Consider the following 9425-nt stretch of genomic DNA (forward strand, 5'->3'; position numbering starts at 1 on the left):
GCAATAACAGTTGTCACATAAATAAAATATTGTTTCAAGGAGAAGGGAGAAAAATGATTCTCCTTGACCTCTGATGATAGACCAAGCAGCAATGGGCTCACATTGGAGCAAGGGAGGTTTAGGTTGGACATTAAGAAAAACTTCCTAACTGACAGGAATAAATTAAACACTGGAATAAATTGCCTAGGGAGAACAGGTTAGACAGACATCTATTAGGGATGATCTAGACCAGTGGTCCCCAACATGGTGCCCACGGGCGCCATGGTGCCCACCAGGCCATTTCTGTGCGCCTGCAGGTGCCGGCCCCTGGGCACGCAGCGTATGGGTGGCCCCACCCCCGGGTGCACAGTGCAAGGGCTGTGCCGGCCCCGGGCGTGCAGTGTATGAGCACTGCCGGCTCCGGGCGTGTGGCGTATGAGCGTTCTCACCCCTGGGCATGCGGCACAGGAGCGGTGCTAGCCCCAGAAGTGTGGCGCATGGGTGGCGCTGGCAGTGGGCAAGCGGCGTAGGGGCGGCCCCGCCCCCGGGTGCACAGAGCAAGGGCTGTGCTGGCACCGGGCACGCGGCATATGGACAGTGCCAGCCCCGGGCGTGCAGCACGTGGGTGATGCCAGCTTCTGGGTGTGCAGCGCAGGAGCAGTGCCGGCCCCAGGAGTGCAGCACGTGGGTGATGCCAGCTTCTGGGTGTGCAGCACAGGAGCGGCGCCGGCCCTGGGAGTGCAGTGCATGGGTGGCACCAGCACTGGGCACGCAGTGTACGGGCGGCCCTGCCCCCGGGTGCACAGAGCAAGAGCTGTGCTGGCACCGGGCACACGGTGTATGGACAGTGCCAGCCCCGGGCACATGGCGTATGGGTGTCCCCAACCCTGGGCACGCAGCGCAGGAGCGGCGCCGGCCCCAGGCGTGCAGCACGTGGGTGACGCCGGCTCCTGGGTGTGCAGCACAGGAGCGGCGCCGGCCCCAGGCGTGCAGCACGTGGGTGATGCCGGCTCCTGGGTGTGCAGCACAGGAGTGGCGCCGGCCCCGGGAGTGCAGCGCATGGGTGGCACCAGCACTGGGCACGCAACGTACGGGCGGCCCTGCCCCCAGGCGTGTGCGCGGCCCCGCCCCCGGGTGCCCGGTGTGTGAGTGGCCCTGCCCCCGGGTGCCCAGCAGCCCCAGAAGGTTGGGGACCACTGATCTAGACGGTGCTGGTCCTGACGTAAGGGCAGGGGACAATTTTCCCTTGCCTTCATTATAACTGGTGGAGGGTGCCCAGGTTGGGTGTTCTAAATCATTCACAATTTCTGTGCTCTCCTCTGGATGCTCTTCAATTTGTAGACATCTTTCCTGAAGCGGGGTTCCCAGAAATGTACTCCAGCTGCAACAATTACTCCCATGTCTTGCATATACCCCAGAATGGTTTTAGCCAGTTTAGCAACTGTATCACACACTCAGTTGGGAGAACACCCAGGTTCTTTTCAGCAGTAGAGTCACTGGCTCGTTATTTCCCATTCTGAAGTCATGGGGATTGGATTTTTGTTTTGTTCCCAAGTGTTACACTTTGCATTCCTCTTTGGAGAATCGGTCTGAAATCAACCAGGTGGAATTCAGCAATTTGTCAAGGTCATTCTAAATTCACATCCTGCTCTGCAATGTTTTAGCTCTCTCTTCAGTCTTCCCTATTGTGACATTATGGCTATGTCTAGACTATAGTTTAAAAAAAAAGCGGGTTTTTCGACAGCAGTAAACCTCATTTTACAAGGAAGAACGCCTCCGGGCAGTCTTCAGCTCTTGCAGCTTTTGCTGCAAGTCATGCAGCACTTTCTGCAGGTTGCCTCCCAGGCTCTGCATGAGCCCAGCCCTGAGCCCTGTGGCAGACCCTCCTCAGTTATGTGGGGGAACGGCTCCAGCAGCTGGAGGCCGCACGCTGTGCCCTGCTGCATCTGGCGTCTGGACACCAGTGCAGACTGGTGGGGCCACATCATTCTGGAGCACTGGGGAGACCAACAATGGCTCCAGAACTACAGAAGGAATAAGGACACCTTCCTGGAGCTCTGTGAGTGGCTCGACCCTGCCCCGAGGCGACAGGACATGCACACGAGGCCTGCCATTCCCCTCCAGAAGCGTGTCACCATCGCCCTCTGGAAGCTCTCCATGCCGGATAGCTACCGATCCGTGGGGAACCAGTTCACCCCGGGGTCAGGAGCACAGCAGGCCCAGTAGCCCATGGGTCCTCTGTGAAAGACTCCTGGGTCCATGTGCCCAGGAGCAGCACCACACATGTTCCCCTGTGCACAGGTTGCTGTGTGATCTGCAGCCAGCAAGAGCCAAGCGTGGAGCGCCCAGCTCCCCCCCCCCGCCCGGCCATCTTCTCCACCCCTTGTGTGAAGGGAATATGATGTAACTCACATGAGGTACCTTCCCCAGCCTCGGACAACGCCTGGGACATGGCTCAGGGAAGCTTCAGGGTTCCTGGGTCAGCTGCGTGCTGAGGCTGGCCTAGTCCACATCCTGGTCCTCCTCCTCGTCGCCGTCATCTCTTCCTCATGTGAGGACGAGGACAGTTGTCTCCAGCCCAGAGTCTATAACTGGGGGGAAGGGACTGCCCTGCCCCCCAGGATGTGGTCCAGGTATTTGAAATAAGGACAGCTTTACGGCTCTGCCCCAGATCGGGAGCTGCCCTTCATGGCCCTGGCATAAGAGCTTTGTAACCTTCATCTGCACCTGTTCTTGGGTGTGGATGTGGCCATTAGTCGCCAGTCCGTCTGCCATTGGCCATAAACATCTGTGTTCCTGTGTCTAGTGTGGGGATCCTGGAGGTTCGTCTTGTCCCCCCAAAACTCAATAAGGTCCAGGATCTCTGCACCAGACCAGGAAGGCCCCTGGCAGGCTCCTGGGAGCTGTCTGTATTAGACTGGCACATTCTGGGGCTTGAATGCAGTCAGGGCAGCTGACGGCTGGCTCAGGGCTGCCAGGCCTGTTGCACTAGCGGACATTTAAAAATGGCGGTGCCCGGCAATATGCAAATGAAGCCCGAGAAATTCAAATCCCGAGCTTCATTTGCAACTCCGGTTGCCTACATTACCACCCTAGTTCGAACTAGGGTGGTAGTGTAGACATACCCTAAGGGCTCCAGGGGAGAGGATGGAGGCGAGTTTTCCTGAGTGTGGACAGCAGGGCACCCCAGGAAGGGCTGGGGGGGGGTCCTATTTTGAAATAGTCCCTATTCCCTGGTTACACAGCCCCTATTCCAAAATATCTGTTTCGGAATAGGCGCTATTACTCGTACAATGATGTTTACAGAACTCAAAATAAGCCGTCTGCTATTTCAAAATGATTTTGCAATACCGGTTTTGCTGTGTAGACACTTGCATAGTTATTTCGGAATAGCGGCTGTTATTCTGAAAGAACTGCTGTGTAGACACACCCTGCATGTGTCACATTGTGTTAGAGAAGGGAGTCCTCTTCCCTAGGGAAACAGATAACAGTAAAGCAAACCTGAACTGCCGCAAGCCCCGTCTCGTCCCCAAGCCCATCCACTTGCTCTGTCTCTCCCTGACCTTGCGGCACTTCCCCACTTCTCCTGTTAGCATCCCTGGACCTGTAGCACCAAGGAGCTGAGGCATGGCCAGGACATCATTGCATTGGACGTACCACCAACCGAGCAGGAAGAGGGTCCCTACCCCAAGGCTCTGGCAACTGGAGTGTAAGACTGGAAATAAGATCTGGCCAGAGGCGGAGGGTGAGTACGAATAAACAGTGAATGCAAACGCCTAGAGCCTGCCACCTACACCCTCATTGCCACTCCAGACCCACAGAGCTTCACTGAGTCACTAGCCATCTCCCCCAGCCACGTCAAAGGCCTTCTCCTCGGGGGTGATTGCATTCCGCTATCTGGGGGCCTGTTACCCAGCATAGACCGCTGGCTGCAGCACCATGCCCTGGGCGGAGAAGAAGGAACCATCTCCAAACTGTCCCTGCACTAGGGCTGATGTGCCTAGTAGGGTGAAATTTATACTTGTGCGAACCAGACGGTGAGAGAGGCATCCGGCTCTTGTGCTGTCTTAGCATCAATTTGCTTTTGCTTTTGCATTGCACATATCTGGGTAAGGCCTGGTCAGTGGCTCAGCCCAGTTGTGACCATTTGCCTTCTTTCTTCACCGACTTTTTCACATTTCCCCTTCCTCCCCAGCCCCTCCAGGCACTGAGCCACTTGGCTTTCATTTCAGTTTCTGCTTTATGAATGCTACAGTGTCCTCACTACTGTTATTGCCTCTGCATATAAATGGCCCATCTCATAATAAATACTCATGAAAAGCTTGAAGCAAAGGCTTGCAAAGGAAGACTCAGGCAACGTTATAGTTGGAATATTATGGCAAGAGCATGCAAGATATTATACATCACTTTATTTGGACTCAGCATTGAGGCAAAGTGGTGTATTCTTGCCTTATTGTCCAGTGTGACTAATATTCCTAAAATAATTGAACAGAAGAGTGTAGATACGGGTAGGTGCATAAACAAACTCTCTGTTACAACTGGACATTGTAAGTGTGGTGGTAAAATCAATGTGCTCGATTGCATTTATCATGCTTCTTTGCCATGCCTACATGCAGCCCAGGAATCCATCTTCCCCAAGAATTTATTGAAACTTGGGGAGTCTAAGGCAACTGAGTGATCTGAAATCAGTCTGTCAAGAAAGATGTTTCCTTCTTTGCCCTCCCAATGGAAAGGAAGTTTCCTTTCTTTACCCCTGGAAGGGAAATGTACAAACTTCTCTTAGGTCATTTCTAGAGCTGTTTTGATTGACCTACTTATAAATTCTCTCCTATTGACTCCAGAGTTGTTGAACTCACGGTATTAAGCCACCTGGCATTCTAATGTGACAAATACAAAAATAGTCTCAAATAATGGAAAAAAGTCCCAAACTATTCTAGAATCCTCCTTCTGTATCGTATGTGGTTTATGGTGTACGTGGTTATTAGTGTCTATGGCAACTGGCATAATACACTCATGGCTTGACCAATCACGATACAGCTAGCCATTCCAAATGTATAGCACAAATTAATGACATAATGATTACAAGTGTATAGTCACAAACAAAAAAACTCCATTAAATATCAGTTGAGGCCACTCACCAACCTAAACGCGGAGATCAAGCAGTGAATTACTAAGGTATTGAAGCAATTCCTCATCACCTCATAACCCTTCACTACTTGCCCCCACCCACTCCAATTTACACTAGCACAACCGTCACAGTGTTACTTCAGATGTGCTAACGTGTGTGGTTTGCCTAACTGGAGCCGCACTCCCATGCCTCCAAGACTGGCGGTGGCCCTTTAGACCTGGCTATCTCTCCTGTGGAAGAGAGCTTTTATCAAAGGAATTTGGGGTAGCTTATATCCCTGTGGGAAAAGCTGGATTGTAAAAGATCCAAACGGATCTGGAGTAAGCGAAATGTGAATGAGTGAAGGTTAGTAGAACAGCTTTAATCTTTGCGGCCAGCGACTTCTGAAGGGGGAAAGTTGTAAGGTAATATGGCATCAATACACACTTTCATATTCAGTTGTAAAAGTCCAAGTGTGTGCCCTACATTTGGAAGAAGAAAGCATCTTCCGCTTGGTTAAATTGTCATTAGATACAAATTAATACAATTGCCTATAATAGACTTTAATCCTAATTCCTTAATTCTAACAATCATTTGAGCTGATGGTGTACTCCAGATAAAAGCTGGAGACATTCTATGCAAGTAAGTGCTTGCCTCAAAGTATATTTTTAAATTGCTAATTACTTGATATTTTGCATTTTACAGATAAAGTCCCTATTGCTCATTCCCACAAAAGCATTTCAGAAGATTAATTAGCTCTTCATTAATAAATAATTAAGCATTTTTATCTGCTCATTGCCCATAAGCAATTGTAAATTTGATGTTACTAATTTGATGTCCCACAAACAGCACTGCTTGAAGAATTCTTTGAAGCAAATCTATCATACGCCTGATTTACAGTTTGCTTGCTTCTTGTTTCCGTAACTAGTCTGGTTACGTGATTTATATGCACCAACAGGGCCAGTATTTACAGTCTCGTGTAGTCTTTTCAGAGAGCAAGTGACCAAATTCTGTGCTGCACAGGAAGAGCAGAGGCCATGGGAGGCCATTGCAGGAGGGGTTCTGAGTCTGAGTGGACCCAGCACAGTGAGTGTGGAGCCCCCATCCTGGTCTCGGGCCCAGGCCCTGCTCAGGCATATTCCTGTGGGCCTGGAGTCAGCAAGGACATGGGGTATGTAGTCCATAAGGCCAGCTTCCCTTTATCATAGTCACTTCTTGGCATTATATGCAGCAATGAAGCAAGGAAACACCAAGCCTGCCCCCTGTAAGACTTTCGCTCAAGGCTTGAGGCCTATAGATGCCTCAGCTGAAAACCAAAAGTACTGGAGAGCTGAAAGTAAAGAGTAGAAGGAGAAGGTCTGATCACTAACAATACGGCCAAGAATGACCTTGAGTGTGTTACTGCAGATTATGTAGCACTGGGAAGAAGGATCAAAGAATTCAGAGCACAAGTGGTGTTCTCGTCCATCCTCCCTTTTGAAGGGAAAGGTCGGGGTAGGGATCGTCGAATTGAGGAAGTAAATGCATGGTTGCATAGGAGGTGTCGGAGAGAGGGCTTTGGTTTCTTCTGCCATGGGACTTTGTGCCAGGCACAAGGATTGTTAGGAAGAGATGGGATCCACCTAACAAAGAGAAGAAGGAGCATCTTCGCGGGCAGGCTTGCAAAGCTAGTGAGGAGGCTTTAAACTAGGTTCGTTGGGGGACGGTGACCAAAACCCAAGGGGAGTGGGAAAGTTGGATACCGGGAAGAATTGCAAAGAGGAACGAGCAACAAAGGAGGACCCCTGATTCGAATGGAGAAGGTAGGGTGATCAACTGGTTATCTGAGGTGTTTGGACACCAATGTGAGAAGCCTGGGCAACTCCTCGTAGAATGAGGTTTACCAAATTCGAAATAAGGGCTCCACTATTTCAAATTTATTTTGAAATAGCGGTTTGCCTGTGTAGACGCTATTAAAGTTAATTTAAAATAACTGCTGTTATTTCAAACTAACTTTGTAGTGTAGACATATCCTGAGGGGGGGATATGACAGAGGGATATAAAATCATGAGTGGTGTGGAGGGGGTGAATAAAGAAAAGTTATTTTCTTTTTCCCATAATATAAGAACTAGAGGACACCAAATGAAATTAATGGGTAGCAGGTTTAAAACTAATAAAAGAAAGTTCTTCACACAGCGCAGTCGATCTATGGAACGCCTTGCCAGAGGAGGCTGTGAAGGCTAGGACTATAACAGAGTTTAAAAAAGCACTAGATAAATTCATGGAGGTTAGGTCCTTAAAAGGCTATTAGCCGGGGGTAAGGAATGGTATTTGTCAGAGGCTGGAGATGAATGGCAGAAGAGAAATCACTTGATCATTGTCTTCGGTCCACCCTCTCTGGGTCACCTGGTGCTGGCCACTGTCGGCAGATAGGATACTGGGCTAGAGGGACCTTTGGTCTGACCCAGTCTGGCCGTTCTTATGTTCTTATGTTCATCCCCAGACACCTAGACAAAAGAGCCATGGCAATGAATTGGTGTGCACGCAAGTCCCTTGAGATCACGGATCTATTCACTGGTAGGAGAAGTGCAGCACAACATTTGTAAGGAGAGGAAATGCAAACAAGAGAAAGGGGAAAATCATCTCTAGAATATGCATCAAACGCTGGGGCATCAGCAGAATGTGTTATAAAAGCGGTAGCCCAGCCAAGGGGCGGGCGGCAGGAGGAGATGTTAACCCTCATGTGGTGCCAGAACGGTGGCCCCTTCTAGTGATGGTGATGAGAAAAAGATGGAGAACACTTCAGTTGTTCTGTCAGGGAGGGGTGAGCAGCTGTAAGTTTTGTAGAATTTCTGTCTGCCTTACTGATGTGGGCTGTTTGCAACTGCATTAAATTTCTCTCTCTGTTTTTTATAGCGAGAGAGTGTGTCTGTCTGTGTGTGTGTGTGTCTGTCTTTGTTTATTCAAGGGCCACCAAATTTGGTATGCCACTTCCTCTTCAGACTCAAACTTACAGCAAGGTCAAGCTTTGGTTGTGCTAGGACAACTAGAAGCCCCAGGAAAGGGATTGTTTTCCATAACAAGCAAAGGGAGGGGCTGCTGTTTGGAGGGATGTGTTATGAGAGTAGCCACGGGGAGCAATGAGCCGGCAGGGGAGAAAGGTCCCGCAGAGTGGTCACTGGGGACCATGTGCACTGCCGCTGACACGGCCTCACAACACAAGGGGAGTTGAAAACCACACGAGGTAATTTTATTTTTGCAGCACGAAATGGCTGATCGGCTTTTCTAGATCAACATGTTTCCTGTTTGTTTGTTTAATGCTAGCTCCCTTCCTGCCATGGCAGTGGCAGAGCAGGCAAACAAACAAAAAACCCTCAAAAGAACTTTGCAAAGTTTTCTGAAATTAAAATTTTCCAGAATAGTCTTTTTTGGAGTTTCTGTTTCACAGCAAATGTTGACTATAATTTTTTTCTAATTTAGAACCAAAGCACATTTCAAAGTTCAAAATCCCCCATGCCCAGAAGTTCCAGTTTTAACCGGCTCTCACCCTGATCATGTTTTACTTCACAAGAGGGGTCACTGACCTGAGAAGGCTGAGAAACATGCACTAGGTCACAGCTAGGTGGCCTGGGGGCAGATTCCCACCCAGGGCGATGGTGGTCGAGATGCTAATAGAAACGTGCTACTTGCCAGCAGCTGACATCTCTCTAGCCAGCTACCAAAGGATGGGGATGGTGGGCCCAGAAAAAACAAACTAACCTGCATCTAACTGGGCCAAGCTCTGGCTCTGGGGCTCAGAGGTGGCCCAGTCTACAAAGCGATGAGACAGGGTGAGTGCCGAGGGCAGTGGAAAGGGAAGACCGAGAAGGATGGGAGAGAGAATGAAGGAAGTTCTACCTTGAATGGCTTCCAGCATGAGCCCCTGGGAGATTCCTTGGTTGGGCCGCTGGGAAGCAGGCTGGACAGAGCTGTGAGGAACGGCTCAGGCGGGGCTTGGTGTGCATGGCGGAACAGATCAAGGAAGATGTGAGTCACTCCTATGGCTGCCATTGGGACTTGCCTTTTTCTTTCCAGGGTGTGCAGAGACTTCTAGGAAGAGAGGCTAAAGAGACTGGGACTTTTCAGCTTAGAAAAGAGGAGATGGAGGTGGGATAAGATAAAGGTCTATAAAAGCATGAGTGGGGTGGAGAGGGGTGCATACAGAAAAGTTCTTCATTAGTTCCCATAATAGAAGGACTAGAGGACACCAAAGGAAAGGAATGGGTAGCAGGCTTCAAACTAACAACAGAAGTTCTTCTTCACAAAGCAAATAGTCAACCTGTGGAACTCCTTGCTGCAGGAGGCTGTGAAGGCTACAACT

General features: G+C 49.9%; 1 long non-coding RNA gene across 1 annotated transcript; it reads left to right on the plus strand.

Moving 5' to 3' along the window:
* Positions 1-5073: 5073 nt before the first annotated feature.
* Positions 5074-7999, plus strand: LOC142828937 (uncharacterized). Its single transcript, XR_012903110.1, has 2 exons — positions 5074-5154; positions 7569-7999. It is a non-coding gene; the product is annotated as an uncharacterized LOC142828937 (long non-coding RNA).
* The last annotated feature ends 1426 nt before the right edge of the window (positions 8000-9425 follow it).

The sequence above is a fragment of the Pelodiscus sinensis genome, chromosome 4 (assembly GCF_049634645.1).
Source record: "Pelodiscus sinensis isolate JC-2024 chromosome 4, ASM4963464v1, whole genome shotgun sequence".
In the NCBI taxonomy this organism is placed as follows: Eukaryota; Metazoa; Chordata; order Testudines; family Trionychidae; genus Pelodiscus; species Pelodiscus sinensis.